General features: G+C 40.4%; 1 long non-coding RNA gene across 1 annotated transcript in view; it reads right to left on the reverse strand.

Annotated features, from left to right (window-relative positions):
* Positions 1-1,842: 1,842 nt before the first annotated feature.
* LOC125485147 overlaps positions 1,843-22,021 on the reverse strand; it is a 28,081-nt gene continuing 7,902 nt past the window's right edge. The window contains exons 4-5 of the long non-coding RNA XR_007263914.1: positions 4,852-4,954; positions 1,843-1,967 (exon numbers count right to left, since the gene is read on the reverse strand). This is a non-coding gene — a long non-coding RNA (uncharacterized LOC125485147). The remainder of the gene's footprint in view (positions 1,968-4,851; positions 4,955-22,021) is intronic.

Genomic DNA, 22,021 nt, shown 5'->3' on the forward strand with positions numbered 1-22,021 from the left:
TCTTCTATCCGCCTCCCACTCTCTCCCTATTTATTTCAGAACCCCCTTCCCCTCCCCCTTTTCTGATGAAGGGTCTAGGCCCGAAACGTCAGCCCCTCTGCTCCTATGATGCTGCTTGGCCTGCTGTGTTCATCCTGCCCTGCACCTTGTTGTCTCGGATTCTCCAGCATCTGCAGTTCCTACTATCTCTACATTCTATAATTGAGTAACTTTGCAATTATCAGTATCAACAGATCTGAAGACTAGTTACTTGTGTAAAATGGCAGTGAATGTGAAGTTGGAATCCTTCAGAAGAGGATAAAAATGGATTATACTTCAATGACCCCAGTCTGAATGGTGATACAAAGCTGAGAAAAGCTGTATCAAAGGACATTCCAGCCCATCTAATGTCTCACATATATCCCTTCCTTTTGTATTGAAGGTTACTGAGCTGTGAAGAACACAATGCATTACTGTGCAACAAGTAAAATATAGAAGGACAGATTTTAATAATCCTAACGCCCAGTGCAAAACTGAAGAAGCAACTTCAGAAATTCAAAGTATGTGCAATTCTTATGGACATCAAACCATAAATTAACATTCCGGAAATGCACTCCCAGCATGCAAGCTCTGCGCTAACAGCCTGGATTCCTAGATAATCTCAGAACTTGACTGTGCATTCATTAAAAAAAGGTCTATTGCTCAATGAGTTCACTTTTCTCAACAGAATATTCAATATGAAAGGCTTAGAATGACTTTCAGGAAATAGTTTTGTGTTTGAAAAGCATTGTTATACACAGAGAAGTTTGAGGATTGAGAAAAATGTTTTTAATTTCTGAGATAAAAAAAAGTCCCAACAATGCACTCTTCTTTTTAGATCTAAAATTAACTTGACAACAGCATTATTTATTCCAGAACATAGGAAAAAAAGAAACTGCCATTTCAGTCTGTAAATCTTTTAGCAAAACTGGCACTTTCAATCCTGGACATCCCTCCTCCAAAAAAATCATCTTGCTTGTGAAGGAGGTATTAACAGTACCCTAGTTCCTTTTGCTGTATGCTGTATGTTTGTGCACAGCCAGAAGTCAATGTGTCAGAATGCTGTTCTGTGTGCACAGAATCTTGAAGCAGCTGCCCAACCACACATCTTACAGGAAACACTGGGTATTAGTGCCTTTTGTTGGTCAACAGCAAATAGCAAAGTAGCAAAATTGATTGGTAATATTCCTCCAGGGATAGAAAAATGAAGATTAACAGAACACAGAACCTATTCTTCGATCAGGTCCCTAGGATTAACCTTGTCAATAAAATTTTCAATTGTGATAAATCCATCAGGAACTTAAAAGTTCAGGAGTGATCACAATGCATACACTGCCCTATCTCACATATAGATTGACTGATATCTTTGCAAATTCATAAGTTTCAGTAAACTCTACGATCTTTTCATCAAGGTGAACTAGCAAACATACTAGAACAGTGGTAAGATTCCAAAACTTATTTTCCACACCTGACAGTCTCTGAGTAGAAATAAATACTACAGACCACACTTTATCAGATACTACCTCAAAAATGCACATTGATGCAAAATCCTTCATATCATAGGGAGGAAAACAGTGTAATACCTTTTGCATCTAATTACTGAAATGCGTTCAGAATCAATTGCACCAGCTCTAGATTATGGTAATTCTACTTTAAATATTCTCAGCAATTAATCATCCATCACTTGCTGAAATATTATCCATTAAATCATGAATTATAATTGGAGTACTTCTCATACACTAAGCAGTAAACAACCAGTTGGGTTGAATAATTGTGAATATAATGTGTGGTATCAGGATTAGATTGGATCTCCTGCATTTAAAACAGATGTCAGCAGTCATTTATTGCAAGCTATCAAAACAGAACTCAGTGCATTACAAATTCAACAACTGTGTTGTCTTTCATTGATGGGAGAAGTCTCTTCCTGCTTCAGCTCATATCATTTGTTTCTGGAATAAAAATAGAAGATGCTAAACACAAACAGCATGCATTGAGAAAACATAAATTAGTTGACAATTGAGTTTCACCTTCTTCAGCATCAAAGATATTATAGATAGGTATCAATTAAGAAACAGATATGGGGATAAGAGGCAGATAAAACACTCAGAGAAAAACAGATGTCGAAATTCATTCATACCTGTAGGTCAGGGTGAGCAGAGGGAAAAATCTTTGTTTCAAAACATGAATCCATCAGTGTCAATCCTCAAGCCACATTTAAGTAATTGTAGCAAGCTGGCAGTGCCTACGTTGTGTCCAGTGGGAATTTGAAAGCACAAATTAGGGACCAGAGGCTAGACCACCAGTGAAATGCAGGAGAGTGGAAAATGAACACTCGTGTTTCCATAAAAATGTGACTACACCTTTTTGATGGCGTTTTAAATTGTCCTATTAAGAACTACTGGCTAAATGCAGAATCTGCAGTGAGCTCCAATAAATATTATTATTGGTCTTACTGGAGATCTTCCCTGCTGTATAATCTAAGTGAATCCACCAGCTTTGTTTTACTCGTTATGCTCAGATTTAAAAGACCAAATTCACAAGTTTCCAACTGCATTCCTAACCTAGAAACTTTCTCCATATCCTTCCCAATTCTAAGGCCATCACCATGGCAACATGAGTCATACTGGCCTTGTATCCAACTAGACAGCAATTAACTATCCTTTTCAGACCAATTTGCTTCATTATGGAAGCAAGTGTAGTGTTTACAACCTGACATCCTTGACAATTCACTGGGAATTCAGAAACTCACCACATTCACTGTTAGTACTCAGGTGCTGTTGTTGTCTCCAAGTTTAAACACTTTGCACCTTTGTACCAGAAAAACAATCTAGGCTTTCCTGTAACTATTAGCAGCCTCATCATCCAGACCTTTCATAAGCAGACTTTAGCATAGGTCGCATGGCCTCCCACATTTTACCCGAGTGGAAGAGAATGTCAAAACTACTTATAAAATCATAATTGTAACAAAGCAAAGGAACAAGCAAAGCTTCACTTGGCACCAGTGAATTACCCAGAATGGTCCTGGAAAGACCATTTGTGGCCTCAAAAATGTCAAGTGTCATGTGCCAAACTTAGTCCTTTTGTGCCTACTATCTACCTAGAAATTAGATCCTAGAAAAAAATCTTCAGTTGTATAGTCTGTAAAGATGCTACATGCAGGAGACAAAAATAAAGAATCACTAGGGAAGTAATTGCTGGACCCCTTGCTGAGATATTTGTATCATCAAAAGCCACAGATGAGCTTCCGGAAGACTAGAAGTTGGCTAATGTAGCATCACGAATTAAGAAAGTGGTAAGGAAACACCAGCGAACTACAGGCTGGTGAACCTGACATCAGAGGTGGGCAAGTTCTTTGATGGGATCCTGAGGGACAGGATTTACATGCATTTGGAAAGGCAAGGATGGATTACAGATAGTCAACATGGCTTTGTACATGGGAAATTGTGTCTCATTAACTTGATTGAGCTTTTTCAAGAAGTAACAAAGAGGATTGATGAAGGCAGAGAGGTGGACGTGATCAATATGGACTTCAGTAAGGCGCTCAACAAGGTTCCACATGGTAGACTGATTAACAAAGTTAGATCACCCTGAATACAAGGAGAACTAGCCATTTGGATTCAAAACTGGCTCGAAAAGAGGTTGTTGGTGGAGGGTAGCTTTTCAGACTGGAAGCCCGTAATTTGGATGTCAATATATGAGGTATGGTTAGTAAGTCTGTGGACCAAAACTGGTAGTGTAATGGACAGTGAAGGTTATATCAGAGTACAACTGGACCTTGATCAGGTAGGCTGATGGAGTTTAATTTAGGTAAATGTGAGGTGCTACATTTTAGAAAGGCAAGTGGGCAGGATTTTTACACCTAATGGTAGGGTCCTGGGGAGTGCTGCTGAATAAAGAGACCTTGGAGTGCAGGTTCATAGTTCCTTGAAAGTAGTATCGCAGGTAGACAGGATAGTAAATAAAGTGTTTGGTACGCTTGTCTTTATTGGTCAGTGCATTGAGTATGGAAATTTGGATGTCATGTTGCCACTGCATATGTTGGTTAGGCCACTTTTGGAATACTGCATTCATTTTAGGTCTCCTTGCTATAAGAAGGATGTTGTGAAACTTGAATGGGTTCAGAAAAGATTTACAAGGATGTTGGAGGGTTTGTGCAATAGGGAGGGGATATTTTCTGGCACATCAGAAGCTACGGAATGACCTTGTAGAAGAGGGGCATGGATAGGGTTAATATACATGGTCTTTTCCCCAGGGTAGGGGAGTCCAAAAATAGAGGGCATAGTTTTAAGGTAAGAGAGGAAAGAGTTAAAAGGGACCTATGGGGCAACTTTTTCCACACAGAGGGTGGTGCATACATTGAATGAGCTGCCAGAGGAAGTGGTGGAGGTTGGTACAATTATAACAATTAAAAGGCTTCTGGATGGGTATATGAATAGGAAGGGTTTAAAGGGATATGGACCAGATGCTGGCAAATAGGACTACATTAATACAGGATACAGGATATCTGGTCAGCTTGGACGAGTTGGACCAAAGGGTCTGTGTTGCCATGCTGTACAGCTCTATGATTCTTATGAATCATGTAAATACAAGACATATTTCAGAAGCACAAAGAATAGAGGAGGATAGGTAAGAGGAATTGGAACCATGAAAAACTAGTATAGAGACTACAACAGATTATAAATTCTAGTGAAAGAAGAAAGCAAGTTTATACTATAGGTGCAGTCCATTTCACCATTATGGTGTTTCACTAAAGGACTGAAAATACCCCTTCTTAGTTCCAATCTGCCGGCCTTTCAATTCTCCAAACAGTAGTACACCACTGGCAGCACCTACCTCGAGGGAAAATAGCACCTTCATTGCTGGTAAAGTCAATATTATGGCCAGACAGCAACAAAGTGTGACGAGGTGCTATTCCTTGAGCTTGTGATAAATATCACTGGAACAGAACAGAAGACAGATGACAATGAGAAAGCAATAAATAATAACATGTACTGACAAAGCACTATAATGCAGTAAACGATCCGCAGTTGCTTCTCAGACACATCATTAAACAAAAGTTTGCCATCAAGCTGAACTGCAGCAGACAACTTGGCTGATGCTTTGGAATTGGAAATTGTTATGAGCAGCTTGCTTAATTCAACAAGTGGTACATTCCAGACTGCTGTGTAGTCACAAGCCTGTATGCCTTAGAAGGAACATTGTCCTTTACTCAATGATTCCTTCCTACCTCCCTATTCAAAGTCATTCTACCTTTCAATTCTCGCACATTCCATTTGCTTCTCCCTCCCCTCACACATCCTATTCTATTTCAAATCAATCACCATCCCAATTCTCCCTTTACACATTACAAACATCCTTTCACTGATATGGTTATACTCTACCCTCACCCTTCTCATTCCCGCCTCTCCTCTTACTGGTCACATGATACTATTACCCTTAGAGGTCTAATTCTATCACTCTCTATACATCCCATTACCTCTCATATTCCACAGCTGGGCTTTTAACTTCCCTTTCCAACAGAAGCGTTCCAGGAGTCGTGGAAATTGGGAAGGAGCAGGCAGAATGTCGCAAGTGTAGGTCTGGGATTACATCATGAATGATCTTAAAAGCCCATTCATCTGACTAAATAATGAAATGAAACCATACGTAATCAAGTCTCATCTATTAACCTAGAAAGCTGCAATCATTCTTAAGTTTCCAAGCTGTCACATGTCATAGAATCCATACAGTGTGGAAGCAGGTCATTCAGCCCATTGAGTCCACACTGACCCTCTGAAGAGCACCACACTCAACCAACCCTCTTAACCTATCTCTGTAACCCTCCATATCCCATGGCCAATCCACCTAACCCGCACATTTTTGGTCTATGGGAGGAAACTGGAGCAACCAGAGGAAACCCACATAGACATGGGGAGAACGTGTGAATTCCACACACAGTCACCAGAGGGTGGAATCAAACCCAGGTCCCTGGCGCTGAGGCAGCAGTACTAACCGCTGATCCACCGTGCCATCAAATTGTCTTTCTCAATGTTAAAGATAGTCTTGCTGCTCATTTCCAGATATACCGTCCAACTCCCAACTCAATCTTTCTGCTTCTCTAATCATAGATCCCCTTCTTCTGTACTCGTTACTCCTCCACTTACAGATTCCCTTTCTCCCCTACTTGTTGTTGCTCCAATCACAGCTGCGCTTTTGTTCATGCATTTACCAGCAACTCTCACATTTGCTGTTGGGAGCTTGATGTTCAGTCTTACTTAAACTTGCTATTATGGCAGTGTGATCATTTCAACATATTGTACATTACCGAGAGCGGTGTACCTTACAGGAAGCATCAGCAACAGATATGGGTAATGATAGGAGGGGTAGATCATCGTTACTCCCTCAATAAATTACCAGGTGACATGACGGAGAATTCTTTTATAGAACAAATGGTTAGGGTTGGAAAACACAGCTCCATACAAGAAAATCATTTCAAAAGTAGTCTACAAAAAGAATTGGATAAATTTCTGTAGAAAATAAATAGTGGGGGTACCACTTATCTGGTGGTAAAGACCCCAGTTATGTCCTGCAAAAATTCTGTAAGATTCAAAGAAATCACCACTCATTGTTTTAAACTCAAAAGAATACAAGACCAAATTCCTCAATTCCTCTTCATCAGAGAATCCCACTATTGCAGAAATCAATCTGGAGAACTTTTGGCGCAGTCCCTTTAATGCAAGTATATCCTTCCTTTGGCAAGGGGACCAAAAGTGAGCACATATTATTATAGCAAGGCATTTTTACTCTGTATTCAAATGGTCTTGCAACTGACACTAACATTTGCCTTCCTAATTCCTTGCTGCACCTACATGTTCGTTGCTCTTTGGACACCAACACTTCCCAAACTCTCCCCATTTAAAAAAATACACTTTCTGATTCTCTTACCATTTAATAAATTTAAATTTTTCCACATTATATTCCATCTCCTATGATTTTGTTCACTCCATCATCCAGTCAAAATTCCCTTGAAGCCTCTTTGCATCCCCCCCAACCACTGACATTCCCACCAAATTTGGTGTCATCAGCAAACTTGAAAATATTAATTGGTTTTCACATCTAAATCACCAATACAGATTGTAAATAACTGGGGCCCAAACACTGTTCCTTGCAATACACTAGTAGGCACAGCCTACAACCTGAAAACAAATAATGTACTCCTACTATTTTCTATCTGTTGACCAATTCTCAATCTGTGCTAGCACATCATCCCCAATTCCAAGTGCTGTAATTTTGTTTACTGACCTTGTGTGGGACTTAATTGAAAGCATTCTGAAAATTCAAAAACACTGGTTTCTCCATATTCATTCTGCTGGTTATATCCTCAAAACTCCTATGGATTTGTCAAACATAAGTTTCCTTTTCATAAATCTACAGTGACTCTGCATAATCCTACCATTATTTTTGAAACATCCAGTTATGATATACTTTATAATGAATTCTAACATTTTCACTGCTAAATATATAAAACTAATAGGTCTGTAGTTTCCAGTTTTCTCTTTCTCCTTTCCGAGACCATGATGTTACATTTACAATCACTTAATCTGCAGGAACCATTCCATAACTTATAGAATTTGGAAAATTATGATAAATATATTCACTACTGCTACAGCCACTTCTTTCAACACTCTGGGATGGAAACCATCAAGTCTAGGGATTTACCAACTTCTGTCTAATTAATTTCTCCACCATCACTTTTTTAACTAATGCTAATTTATAATATCACAGAATTATACAGCAAAGAGGGCTATATGCTCCATTATGGGGTTGTGGGGGGGGGGGGGGGTGCGGAGGAGGTTGTACTGGTTCCCGAAGAGCTACCAAGCTAGTCCCATTCTCTAGCCGTATATGTAGAACATTACAGCGCAGTATAGGCCCTTCAGCCCTCGATGTTGCGCCGACCTGTGAAACCAATCTGAAGCCCATCTAACCTACACTATTCCATTATCATCCATGTTTATCCAATTACCATTTAAATGCCCTTAAAGTTGGCAAGTCTACTACTGTTGCAGGCAGGGCATTCCACGCCCTTACTACTCTCTGAGTAAAGAACCTACCTCTGACATCTGTCCTATATCTATCACCCCTCAATTTAAAGCTATGTCCCCTCGTGCTAGCCATCACCATCCAAGGAAAAAGGCTCTCGCTGTCCACCCTATCTAATACTCTGATCATCTTGTATGTCTCTATTAAGTCACCTCTTAACCTTCTTCTCTCTAACAAAAACAGCCTCAAGTCCCTCAGCCTTTCCTCATAAGACCTTCCCTCCATACCAGGCAACATCCTGGTAAATCTCCTCTGCACCCTTTCCAATGCTTCCACATCCTTCCGATATGTGGCAACCAGAACTGTCCGCAATACTCCAAGTACGGCCGCACCAGAGTTTTGCACAGCATCATTCATCACTTTCAAATATATACCAATTTCTCTTTGAATACCTCACATTGAATCCGTCTCCACTGCATTCCAAATCTTAACAACCAACGAAAGAAGTTTCTCCTTATCTCATTCATAGCTCTCTTGCTGACAATCTTGAAATTGCAAACCTCCCCCTAGTTACTGACATACCAACTAGTGGAAACATAACATCCCTCTATACCTTGTAAAAAAAATTGTTCATAATTTTGAACACCTCAATAAGGTCACCTCTTAATCTTCTCTGCTCCAAGGAAAATAAACACAATTTCTCTAATCTTTCTTTCTATCTAAAATCCCTCATTCCTAGTATCACTCTAACAAAGATTTTTCTGAAGAAGGGTCTAGGCCCGAAACGTCAGCTTCCCTGTTCCTCTGATGCTGCTTGGCCTGCTGTGTTCATCCAACTCTACACCTTGTTATCTCATCATTCTCACAAATCTCCTTTTAACTCTCTCCAGGGCTTTAAGATCCTTCCTTAAATAATGTGCCCAAAACTGAGCACAATACTCCAAAAGTGTTCTGACCAATGATATGTAGAGGTGCAGCATCACTTCCCTGCTTACAGTTTCTCATTCGCTCCTTGGTTTTTTAAAAATCTTCCTCTGTGAAGAGTTACACAGTATTTTTTAGATTGTCTGTCATTTCATCTCCTGACTGTCTGTAGCAGACCCATATCTGTCGTTGCTAATCTCTTCCTTTTTAAATTTACCTTTAAAAGCTTTCACAGTTCATTTTTAATTTTCCTTTCTTTATCAGTATCTTGGTACTCTTTTGCTGAATTGTAAAATGCTCCCAATCCTCAAGGTTATTACTTATTTTTGTCAACCTCATTAACACTTTTCCTTGGTCTAACTCAATGTTTCACTTCTCGTTAGATGCTATTCAATCACTTTTAAAGTTGGGATTTTGTGCCTCAATGTTTGCTGTAAGTCAAGTATTAATTATTTAAATGTTAGGCCTGTCCGTCTACTGTCATACTTTTTACTGCTGTCTACTGTAATACCTTTTAACATAGCTTCCCAGTTTACCACAGCTAAATTGATTTGCCCCTCATCGGTTCACAGTTTGCTTTGTTCAGGTTTAAGACACCAGTTTTGGATTGAACGATGTCACTTGCAAATTCATTGTAAAATTGAGACATATTATTGTCACTCTTCCCTAAAGACACCTTCAAAAAGATGATTAATTTGATCTCAATGCAAATTACAGTATCTAAAAATAGCCCTCTAGTTGGTTCCTTAATGTACAGTACTAGAAAACAATCTCTATACACTCCAAGAATCTTTATTTAAGATTAGCAGGGAAATCAACATTTCATGATTGAGTTTGGTCGTAATCGGACAATTCAAGTTAATAGTTAAGTGTCCATCACTGGGTATTGACTGCATATGCCTCCACGTTTAATTAACAAAGTGGTAAAGAACATTTCAAACTATCTTTTTACTCAAGTTAAAACAAAAGTCAAAAAGCGACAATAACAAAAACAATTGAGGATAACTGACAACTTAAGGAATCAGGAGAAAATGGGAAACAAAGAAATTGCTGGAAAAACTCAACAGGTCTGGCAGCATCTTTGGAGAGAAAACAGATTTAATGTTAGGGCCCAGTGACCCTTCTTCTGAACTGCTCTGAAATGTTAACTCTGCTTTCTCTCTGCAGATGCTGCCTGACCTGCTGAGTTTTTCCAGAAATTTCTGATTTCCAGTATCTGCAATTCTTTGTTTTTTAAAGGAGAAAATGGGAAGTCATTTAGAGATTGATCACGCTTTCCTTAAACCTATTACTAATAAGTCTCCTTGAGTTATTTAATCTTCTGTAATTAATACAAATTTGATTGCAACCATACAAGTTGGCACACTATCTGCTAGCAACCTTTTGCATTTTCAGTTACCAAACCTTATATCTGTACATCTGATTAAGGCAAAGGCAACAGCTTCCCTTGGACCTATATCACTGGCAAAATGTCTAATCAACAGCTTCCCTTTAGAATAAAGTAATGTTGATTTGCATGGCATGGCAGGTGTGGACTGTATATTTGTGTACGCTACAGCCAAAACATTTTAGCTGTCAATTCTATGCCATAATAGAAATATTCCTGAGAATACTGCCATGTCCGAAAATCCGAATTTGCTATAAGCTTACTTATACAAACATATTGACTTCACACTGCATTTTTGTAATCAACACAAAACACAATTCAGACAAGACAGTAATAGGAAGATTTCTCACTTTAGGCACTAAAACAAAGACTGCCTATTCCACTGGATCTAGTCAAGGCAAGGCAAACCAGGATGCTATGAGCAAGCAAGTGCTACAAGCTGCTAGAGCTTCAGTTTAGTCCAGTGTGTGAGCTGGGTGTCTCTCCTGTGTGCAAAGTATCTTCACTGCAACCTTTCAATGAAAGTTGTTGGTGCATCCTGCAATTCAAGTGTGCGCTTCCAGATCGTATGGTCAAGTTTGGGCCGACTACGGAAGAGTAATGAGTCCAGCAGTGCCCATGTATCTTGCCGATCTGCCGATTACTTTAAGGTAGCATGGAAGTGGTTTGGTGCAAGCAGCTAACTGAACTCCCCAGGTACCGACTCTGGTTTCCTTGTCAAGATTGAGTTTGGCAAGATGAGAATTTGAACATTATGGAGGCTATTCGTGGTGTTAACAAGGTATTTAACAACCATTAATCCTTGCGAATTAGCATCTCATTGCTAGTGAGAATCTCATGATGCCACCTGTGAAAAGCATAAAAGGTGGAGTAAGATATCCTGACATCAAAATGGGCCTCAAATTTTTTACCTGATTCTGCCAAGATTTTGCTGTAGTTCACATCACCCACACTCCTTTAAGATTCCACCTTCTGTTTTCTCTTTGTTTGCCAACTCTTCGTGCTAATCCCACCCCCACATGAACTCTTAACTCATGCAATAACCTTTGATGTGGAACCTTATCAAATATATTACTAGTTCCTCTTCATTCACATTTCTTTGAGGATGTAGCAAGCACTTCAATAACTTTGCCAAATGCAATTTCTTTCTATCCTCCTTGATTGGAATATGACTTCTAAATTCACATTAGGAACAACTTGGACAATGGCAAAGAATGTCATACATCCAAATGTGCTGACAACACCAAGTTAGATGGCACTGAGACACTGTAGACAGTAACATAAAATTACAAAGGGATATTGATAGACTAAGCGAATTAAACAAGTCTGAGGTTATCTGTCTTGGACCGAAAAAGGACAGATCAGGGTACTTTCTGGATGGTATGAAGTTAAAACTGTAGATGTCCAAAGAAGCTTGAGGGTTCAGGTGCATAAATCTTTAAAATGCCACAATAATCAATAAAACAAATGAAATGCTGGCTTTTATATCTAGATGACCAGCGTATAAGGTCACAGCTGTAATGCTGCAGCTATGTAAAACTCTGGTTCAACCCCATTTGGAGTACTGAGAACAGACAGTACTGGGCACTGCACCTTTGGAAGGACATAATGGCCTTGGAGTATGTACAATGCAGGTTTACAAAAATGATACCTGGACTTCAGGGATTAAGTTTTGAAGAAAGTTCACAAATTAGATCTGTTTTCTCCAGAATTTAGAAGGTAAAGGGGTGATCTGATAGATGTCTTCAAGCTATTAACACAAAAAGGTAGGGAGATAAACTATTTCCACTGTTGGGGATTCCAGAAGTAGGGGGCATAGTCTAAAAATTAGGGCCAGACCATTTGGCAGAGATGTTCAGAAGCATGTCTACGCATCAAAGGTGGTAGAGGTTTGGAACTCTCTTCCACAAACAGCAGTTGATACTAAATTGGTTGTTAATTTTAAATCTGAGAGAGATAAATGTTTTGTTAAGTGAAGGTATTAAGGGATATGAAGGTAGGTATATGTAGTTAAGCCACAGATCAGCCACGATCTCAATGATTAGTGGAACAGGCTTGAGGGCTGAATGGCCAACTCCTGTTCCTAAATGTTACTCTTTTCTTGCTAATGGATTCTGACATTTTCCCTTTGACAGATATTTAGACTTACTCTCATTTGTTTGCTATTTTGTTTCCTTTCTTGAACAGAAGTGTTACATTTGAGATTTTCCAATCACCTAGAACATTTCCAGAATCTAGGAATTTTGGAAAATTAGAATAAATGCATCCACTATCTCTATAGTCACTTCTTTTAAGATCCTAGAATGTAGTTAACCAGATCCAGGGACCAAGGGTGATGGTCAAAAAGTCATCTCATTAATATTCCGATTATGACTGTATCAAACCCGCCCAACAAACAAGCCGTCTGGACACCCAAAATGGAAACTTGAGTGGGATTTTTGGCAGGTTCAGCTCACTGCCTCCACCGAACGACTTCCATCTTGCCCACAGCCAAACCATAGAGGAGGACACAATCCATGAACACCAGCCGTTCCAATCCTCCCCATAGTACACTGGCACCTGATATTTAGGGAGCCATTGCCAACATTCTGGCATGTCTCTAATACACTGACATTGTCTCCTGGAAGCCCAGACTTGTCTAGCAGGACAAACAGCAACCAGCATGGTTTGGCTGTATCAGGTACATTTACTACACAGGAACATGCACTCAATCCATGACGTAGATCAAACTGCCCATGGGGATTGCTCCCTTGGTGCGCATTCACCTGGCGCCTACCAGCATGCCTGCAACATGCATGCCAAGCCTTCTCCTACTGTGCCTTGAGGTGGCAAATGATACAACATCCAACCAGGCAGGTGGCCATAGTCTGAAGAGAAATGGCACATGAATCTTGTTGTACATCATTGTGTCACATTGGATTTTCACGTGCACGGCTTGGGGAAATGTGAACCCTGTGAGATTTACTGAGTGGGCATCTGGAAGAAGGGCTGATATTTGGGTTCTCAGCAACACATTCACCCTGAGGCTGGAACTAATTGCCAGAGGACTGTTTGCTGTGATTTCAATCATGAAAGACATGGCAAGTGTGCAATGTTGAGGAGAATGGCCGTAAATGCACTCACAATGGGCAGTGTAAGCAAGCTGACGTGAGAGTGTGTCTACAACTGGTCACTGGGTGCTCACAGCGGAAGAACAATGGCCTCAAATACATGATATGCTGGCAACAGAGGCACACATGGTGCATACTCCCTGGCCATCCTGCACTGACCTCAAATTGTTGCACTTCCTTGACACTCACTGTTTGGGACCTCACTGAGACTTGCACTCCCCCACACAACCAGCTGTATGCAATGTTGAAAAGGGGCCGAAGATGTCAGAACAAGCCAATGTACACACATTGCTACCCTTGCTCCCACATTATATCCTTGGTGCCTGACAGACCCTCAATCATTGCATTTCATTAGTGCCCAAGGAGTGATGGTGATTGGCACAACAAAACATTTAGACCCTATACAGAGAAACAAACAACATGTGCAATGAAACAAAGAACAGTAACAGTGAAAAACAAGTGTTTATAAAGAAAATGTGAACTATTTACACAATATTGCCAGCTGTGCCCCCTATGCCCTTGGTACATTTTCGTTTTCTTGGCCTTCCCGCTGTGCCACATTGAGTTCTCTTGTTCCACAGATGGCATGAAAGGAGGCTGCCCCTTATAGGAACCCATTGGCCATGGAGGTTTGTTTATGCAGGCATAAGAGGCATTTGTGTCTGGATGAAACGGACATGCTGAGGGTGTTCTTGCCAGAGGCCAACTGACCCTTCTCGGCTTGAACTACCAAGGCTTAAGGGCAGGGACATGCAAGCAGAGGGCCTGGTCACATCTGCAGTGTCCCGAGTACCATCCTGTCTACATGTGAGGAGAAAGCATCTTGACCAGCATGAAGAAGTGCACAACTCTCCACCGAGGTGCTGGGCCAGTCTCTCAATGGCAGCCATCAAAGTGTTCATGGAAGCAAACATGTGGTAGCAGTAATCACTGCATTACTCCAGTTTTTGAGCAATGAGGGCCATTGTATCCCATACATCCTGCATGCTGTTCCAGATCTACCTTGTGTATTTATACTAAATCTGTCAGTGCCAAGACCACAGGGTCACATACCAATTACTCCAACAGCACACTGAACGGTGGTATGGACTCTACTGAGGTGTCACCATTGGAGCTAGTTGGGATGCTGGTATTATGCTTCCTTCCAGGACTCAGCATTATCTTTGTGTGCAGTTAATGACTCTCCTCTGATGGAGGCGGCTGGGTCTCTGTCAATGAGTCTGAGATTGACCCTGAGATGGTCAATGCACTTGTCATACAGAAAAGTGATACAGGATCATACAGTACAGAGAAGGCCCTCCAGCTGTTCAAGGCTGCGTCAACCTCTCTACATTAACCCCACTCTCCAGCACGTGGCCCACAGCCTCAAATGTTATGATATATCATATGCTCATCCAAGTACTTTTTAAAGGTTGAGGTTTCTTGTGTCTACTAACTCTCTAGTACATTTCAGACTTCCATCACTGTCTGAATTTTTTTTCTTCAAAACCTCTAAACTTTCTGCTTTTTATTTTAGATTTATGGTCTCCCGTCACTGACCTTTCAAATAAAGGGAGCAACTACTGCCTATCCACCGTGTCCATACCCCTCAATCTTATATACCTCAGGCTTCCCTGCTCCAAAGAAAACAACCCGAGCTTATCCAGCCTCCCTTCATAGCTGAACCGCTTCATTCCAGGCCACATTTTGGTGAATTTCCTCTGCACCCCCTCCAGTGTAATCACATCCTTCCTGGTCCTCTTCTGCAAGGATGGGGATTCTTTTCTCATCTGAAATTAGGACATGGATGTCTGACACCCCTCCAGCTGTCTGCTGTTAATCTGCCCATTCTTCACCTGCAATGACATAAAAGGGGTAAATGAAAAATGTGCAAATGGATAATACAGGTGTGAGGTCACGCACTTTGGTAGGAAGAACAGAGGCATAGACTATTTTCTAAATGGGGAGAAAATTCAGAAAACTGAAGTGCAAAGGGATTTGAAAGTCTTAGTCCAGGATTCTCTAGGGTAAACTTGCAGGCTGAGTCAGTAGTCAGGAAGGCAATATAATGTTGGCATTTATTTCAAGATGACTAGCATATAAAAGCAGGGATGTACTTCTGAGGATATAAAGCACTGGTCAGACCACATTTAGAGTACTGTGAGCAATTTTGGGCCCCATACCTCAAAGGATGTACAGGTCCAGAGGAGGTTCAGGAGAATGATACCAGGAACAAAAGACTTAACATGAGAAATGTTTCAGGACTCTGACTCTATACTTGATGAGGTTTAGAAGGATGAGGGGGGAATGTAATTGAAACTTAGAATTCTGAACAGCCTAGACAGAGAGGAAGTTCGGAAAATATGTTTCCTTTGGCAGGAGAGATTAGGAACCAAGGGCACATCCTTAGAGTAAAGGGAAGACCCTTTAGAACTGAGATGAGGGGAAATATCTTCAGCCAGAGAAGGCTGTGGAGGCCAGGCCAACGAACATATTTAAGGCAGAGATAGATAGGTTCTTGATTGTCAAGGGGATCAAGGGTTACGGGGAGAAAGTGGGGCGAATGGGGTTGAGAAACTTATCAGCCAGGATCAAATGGCAGAGCAGACTTGATGGGCCAAATGGCCTAATTTCTGCTCCTATGTCTTATGTTTGTGTTGGTGCACTAGGGGCAAAGTGTTGAGGTGTGAGGTGGCAGCATGCAGAGCATTCAGGATGATTAGTGTGGGAGGATGGATGGTGAGGCGAGCATGTGAGGTTAGGTGTTGCATGTAGCAGATGAGGTATCAGAGTGTGGACATTAGTGGAAGGTGGGTGCAATGGCAGAGATGGAGTGAGTGAGGTAGCAGAGGGCACTTACTTTGGTGGAAAGAGGTCATTGACTTTTCAGCAATGCAACCCAGTCCTCTGACAAGCCAGTGATGGTACTGACTCGGTTGCAATGTCTGACCTGACTGGCATTGTCTGGTGGAGCAGCCTCCTTTGGTAGTCTTCGAGAAGTAGAATATCTCTTCACTGCACTACCTCATCCACCTCCAGGTCTGTCTCAGAGAAATGCAGCACTAGCCTTCCTTTCTCTGTCATTTCTCCTTACTGCTTGGAGGACAGGTGCCAAACACCAGTGTTCCTCCAGGTAGGAGCAGGCATTCAAAGATGGCTCAACCTCTGCGGATACTGGCTTTAGGGCAAATATCCACTGAGTGTCAAGTTCTTCTGGGAAGATGGGGCAGAAATTAAATGTAATGCATGCCTTAGGGGCAGCAACTGCAATTAATGTGCTCATAATTCCTCCAACAAACTCTACATGACTCACACTTAGTCAAAAACAAGAGTAGGATTCAGCTCATAGCAGTGAAATTCTCTGCCATTTCAATGACTAACATTATTAATTTCCCAAACTCAGCTTCTGAGGAACCAATGTTTACTTCAGCTCCTTTTCACATATTTTCAGAAACTCTTACTGTCTCTTTTAAAAACAAATCTTGCTCATTTATTCAATTTATTTTCTCCATTTTTAAGTCTTCCTTAACAGGCTTAAAAATGTTCCCTTCTGGCCTACTATAATCTTTACAATATTGTATATTTTATCTTTAAACTTGATACCATCCTCTATTTTCCTAGTTAGCAATGGTTTATTCTTCTCTGCAAATAAAGGCTTCATGAGAAGTATAAAGTAACATCTTAAATATCTGGTACTGCTTGTCTACCATCTTACCTTTTAAGCTACTTTTCCTAATTCACTTTAGCCAACTGTTTTCATGCCTAAATTGGAAACATCTTGCTGCTGTTTAAAGAAAATACAACCAGTATTACTCGACTACTTTAATTATAGTCATACAGCACGGAAACCTTTGGTCCAACTTATTGTGTCAACCAGCCATCCCAATCTGTCCTAGTCCCATTTGACAGCATGTGGCCCATAGCCCTCTAAACCCTTCCTTTTCTTCCATCCAGGTGCCTTTTACATGTTATAAGTGCACTGGCCTCCACCACTTCTTTTGGCAGCTCGTTCCATACACGCAACACCCTCAGGTCCTTGTTAAATCTTTCTCCTCTCACAATCTAATTGGCTGGAGTTTCAAGGTTCAGGCTCCTAGCCCATCTGCTTCTATCATCAGGCCTACTGCATCCTTTTAAATTTCTTTTTCTAACAGCATGTTCATCTTACCTTCTTGTGGAGGCTTCAGGTAAGGAAGGAGGCTCCTAGAGGCTGCTGCAGCAGAGAATGCGCTGTGCGTCCAACCATTTGCATCCTGGTGGGTCCTTCGACTTGGCTGCTTCAGTGGTGGTTTTGAAGGCAAAGTGGGTCTGGGCCTGGGACTCCTTTTGACAGCCTCAGCAGCAGCAGCAGCCTGAACTCCTTTCAGTAACAGTTTTGGTTGGCATCAGTTTGGATTTCCTTGTGGCAGCTTTGACATAAGTCTGTGACTCCACGCTGCTTTTCTTCAGCATTTGGGGGTCTGGCCCTGGATTTGGGTGGGGGTTCCTCCTGCCCACAGCCATGAAGTGGCCTAATTTCTTTTTAATTTTTTTGTTATACTATCAAGGAAGGTCTATTATTTTTATTTCTTTAATTTTTCTAATTTGTTACTGTGATTTTATACTGAAGGTCTGTAATGCTGCACTTTATTTCTTCATTTTCCTACTTATTTTCCTAAGAATTTGTACTCAAGAATCTGTACTTATGTATCTTTGTACTTAAGATGGCGTTGTAAGTGGCGACTTGTAAACTTTTCATTGTACTCATGTGAATATATGTGACAATAAAGCTAATTCAAATCAATAATTCATAAATGTGATATTCATTTCAGCCACAAAAATGTACCTGACCATCATCCGATTTTGAAGATCCATTTTCCCATAACGCCTCTTCCTCTTGATTCTGGAGACAGTTCTTTGATAAAATAAAATCAAGAATACTTATTTTTAAAATGATCAAGTTCATAACTCACAGAATGGTTACAGCACAGAGAAAGGTCCTTTGGTCTATCATGCTGGTGCCATCTCTTCAGATGAGGAACTCATTCAGTGCCATTACTCTACCTTCTCCTATCTGTGCATATTCCTCCTTTTCAGATAATAATCCAATTCCCTCTTGAAAGCCTTGATTGCACTTGCATTCACCACACTCTCAGGAAACACACCACAGATCTTACCCAATATCAAGCTTCCTTCAAAGGCCATGTGGACATATAATTTGGAATTACAAGTAAATTATTTTTAATTACTTCACTTCTCCACATTTATTATTTATTACTTTTAATTCTCCACATTTTTGAATAGCTTCCCTTACCAAGTATTCACATTATTACTGATTTATAACTGACTTTATTCTTAACTTTTTAAGCCTTCCTTAACTAATCTGCTGTCACTTCTAATCTAACCTTATTCTCCATTCACAAAGACCAGCATGTGAACTTGTGCAAACTTGTCCATTTGTTCCTAATGCTGCTTTGAGAGGCAGCACCATATTCAAAACAAAGAGTAAAGTCTGTATTAAAATAGCAGAGAAATGAATTTGATTATGGGTTGAGTGGGATTAAGGGTTCTTTTACAGGTTGGCAACCTGTAACCAGAGGGGTTCTACAGGGACTAGTGCTGGGACATATATGGAAATGATTTGGAGGAAAGAAACAAATTTATCGTAGCCAAATTTGCAGAAGACACAAAAATAGGTGGAAAGTCAAAACAGTAGAACAAAAGAACAGAATGAATTAAATAGACAAAACTGCAGAAAGCTGCAACACAAAGAAACTTGGAGGTACTTGTGCATGAAATGCAGAAAGCTAACACACAGGTGCAACAACTAATTAGGTAGGCTAATGTTCACCCTTATTTCAAGGGGGTTGGAGCATAAGAGTAGTTAAGTCTTACTGCATCTATACAAGGTGCTGGTGAAACATCTGCAGCACTTTGGTCCCCTTATTTAAGGGGAGCTATCTTTTCATTGAAAAGATCAGCTCAGAGAAGGTCCACTAGGATGATCGCTGGTATGAGCAGGAATTGTCCTATGAGCAAAAGCTAAATAGGTTGGGACTGTAAAATGAAGTTTAGAAGAATCAGGGGTGATCTCATTGAAAAAATGTAGGATTCTTAAGGGGCTTGACAGGGTTGATGCTGAGATATTTTCTCTCATGTGCGAGTTTAGGACTGGAGGGTGTAGTCTCAGAATTAAGGGGTGTCAATTTAAGACTGAGATGAGTAGGAGTTTCTTCACTCAGAGGGTCGAGTGTCTTTGGGACTACTTCCTACTTAAAGTTGCGTGGGTAGAGAATTTGTGCATATTTAAGGCTGAGATCGAAAGATTGGGAAAGTACAAGGAAGTGGATGAGGAATGTCAGACCAGCCATGATCACAATAAATGGCAGAATAGGCTTTAGAGGCCGAACAGCCTCCAACCCTGTTCCTATTTCTTATAGTCTCAAATTTGGTTAAAATTATTAAACTTCCTGTAGATGTTGGTGTATTTGCCGAGCTGGGAGGTTTAATAGCAGACGTTTCATCCCCTTACTAGGTGACATCTTCAGCACTGTGGAGCCTCTTGTAAAGCGCTGTTGTCTTGTGCTGGTTTGAATTTATATGGTCTGGCTTTTGCTGCTTCTGGTAGGTGCTGGTTCCGACTGTGTGTTGTAATGGTCGGTATAGCAGGTCTATTAAACTTCCTGCTGAGCAGTTTTATTTGTCCGACCTTCAAATCTATACCAGTTAAACCAGAAATAAGTTGATTTCTAGTGGATTCAAGTCAGAATTCAGAAAATAACCCCACCCCAACCCACCTGGGACAAAATTCCTCCTTGAGTATCTAATCATATATGTCTGAGTAACGTTACCAAATCTGTGAGCAGTAAACAGCATTGACATCTGGAACTTACATTGCTCTTAACCTGCCAAAACAAACTTTCTGATAGTCACATGGTTTTTAAAGGATTGAAGCATCCTTATTTATAAGACCATACAATATAGGAACAGAATTAGACCATTCAGTCCATTGAGTCTGCTCCATCATTCAATCATGGCTGATATGTTTCTCAACCCCATTCTCTTCCTTTTCCTGGTAACCCTTGATCCCCTTACTAACCAAGGATCTATCATAATAGGGGATTTTAACATTTTCCATACATTGATTGGGGCTACCACGGTGTTAAAGGTTTGGATGGTGAAGAAATTGTAAAATGTGTTCAAGAGAATTTTCTTTATCAATATATGGGTGCTCCAACTAGAGAAAGAACGAAACTAGATCTTCTTTTGAGCAAGAAGGCAGGGCAGGTGACTGAAGAGGGGGGAAAATTTGGGTCTAGTGATCATAATTCTATTAGTTTCAAAATGGTTATGGAAAAGGCCTTCCAAAAAGTTAAAGTTTTTAAGTGGAGGAAGGCAAATTTTAATGCTATGACACAAGAACTTTCAAAAGTCGATTGGAGTACACTGTTCACAGGTAAAAGGACATCTGGACAAGTGGGAGGCTTTCAAGATTGTGATTTCGGGAGTTCAGAGGCATTATGTTCCTGTTAGAGTGAAGGGTAAGGCTGGTAAGATTAAGGAACAATGGATGAATAAAAATATTGAGGTTCTGGTCAAAAATAATAGAATCCTTTTTTAGATATAGACAAATTGGTTCAATTGAATCCCTTCAAAGAGTGAAGGGCATTCTTAAGAGAGAAATCAGGAAGGCAAAGAGGGGATATTAGATGGCATTGGCAGATAAGGTTAAGGATAACCCAAAGAGATTCTACAAATACATTAACAGCAAGAGAGTAACTAAAGAGAGAGTAGGGCCTTTTAAAGATCAAGGAGGTCATCTTTGTGATGAACCCCAGGAGATGGGAGATACAAATGAATATTTTGCATCAGTTTTTACTGTGGAAAAAGAAATTGAGTCTCGAGAATGCAGTGAAATAAACTTTGATGTTTTAAAAACAGTTTACATTACAGAAGAGGAAGTTCAGGAGGTCTTGGAGAATACAAAGTTGGATCAATCTCTGGGATCTGATTGAATGTCTTCCAGAATGTTGTGGGAAGTAAGGGAGGAAATATGTGCATCTATAACTAAGGGTGAGGTGCCTGATGACTGGAAGATGGCTAATGTTGTATCTTTGTTTAAGAAAGGTTGTAAGGAGAAACCAGGGAACTGTAGACCTCTGAGTCTCACTTCAGTTTTGGGTAAGTTGTTGGAGGTGATTGTAAAAGATAGGATTTTTGGACATTTAGAGAAGCAAAAATTGCTCAGGGATAGTCAGCATGGTTTTGTGCAAGGAAAAATCGTGTCTCACAAATTTGATTGAGTTTTTTTGAGGAAGTTGCCAAAATGATTAATGATAACAGAGTAGTAGCTGTTGTTTATTTAGATTTTAGTAAAGCCTTTGACAAGGTTCTGCATAGCAGACTAATTATAGTAAAGTTAGGTCACGTGGGATTCAGGGTGAGCTTGCCAATTGGATACACAATTGGCTTTAATGACAGGAGACAAGAGTATAATGGTGGAGATAACAAGGTGTAGAGCTGGATGAAATCAGCAGGCCAAGCAGCATCATAGGAGCAGGAAAGCTGATGTTTCGGGCCTAGACCCTTCTTCAGAAATGAG

Source organism: Rhincodon typus, chromosome 16 (genome assembly GCF_021869965.1).
Source record: "Rhincodon typus isolate 14 chromosome 16, sRhiTyp1.1, whole genome shotgun sequence".
NCBI lineage: Eukaryota > Metazoa > Chordata > Chondrichthyes > Orectolobiformes > Rhincodontidae > Rhincodon > Rhincodon typus.